At 39.8% G+C, this 462-nt stretch overlaps 1 non-coding gene across 1 annotated transcript; it reads right to left on the bottom strand.

Annotated features, from left to right (window-relative positions):
- On the bottom strand, positions 1-108 carry LOC148554610 (small nucleolar RNA R71). Its single transcript, XR_015888026.1, has one exon. It is a non-coding gene; the product is annotated as a small nucleolar RNA R71 (small nucleolar RNA).
- Between the last annotated feature and the right edge of the window lie 354 nt (positions 109-462).

Below are 462 nucleotides of genomic sequence, written 5' to 3'. Positions count from 1 at the left end.
AAGCTTAGAGTGGAAATCCAAACCTTCAGACAGAAGGAAGGTGAGTCCCTCTATGAAGCTTGAGAAAGATATAAGCAATTGATCAAAAGGTGTCCTACTGACATGCTTCCAGAATGGAGCATCATATGTATATTCTATGATGATCTGTCTGAGTTGTCAAAAATGTCATTGGACCATTCTGCAGGAGGATCTCTTCATCTGAAAACCCCTACAGAAGCTCAGGAACTCTTTGAAATGGTTGCAAATAACCAGTTCATGTACACCTCTGAGAGGAATTCTGTGAACAATGGGACGCCTCAGAAGAAGGGAGTTCTTGAAATTGATACTCTGAATGCCATATTGGCTCAAAACAAAATATTGACCCAGCAAGTCAATATGATTTTTCAAAGTCTGAATGGATTACAAGCTGCATCCAACAGTACTAAAGAAGCATCTTCTGAAGAAGAAGCTTATGATCCTGAG

The sequence above is a fragment of the Arachis ipaensis genome, chromosome B6 (genome assembly GCF_059453495.1).
Source record: "Arachis ipaensis isolate K30076 ecotype BB chromosome B6, ASM5945349v1, whole genome shotgun sequence".
NCBI lineage: Eukaryota > Viridiplantae > Streptophyta > Magnoliopsida > Fabales > Fabaceae > Arachis > Arachis ipaensis.
This window is presented reverse-complemented; position numbering and strand designations above follow the sequence as displayed.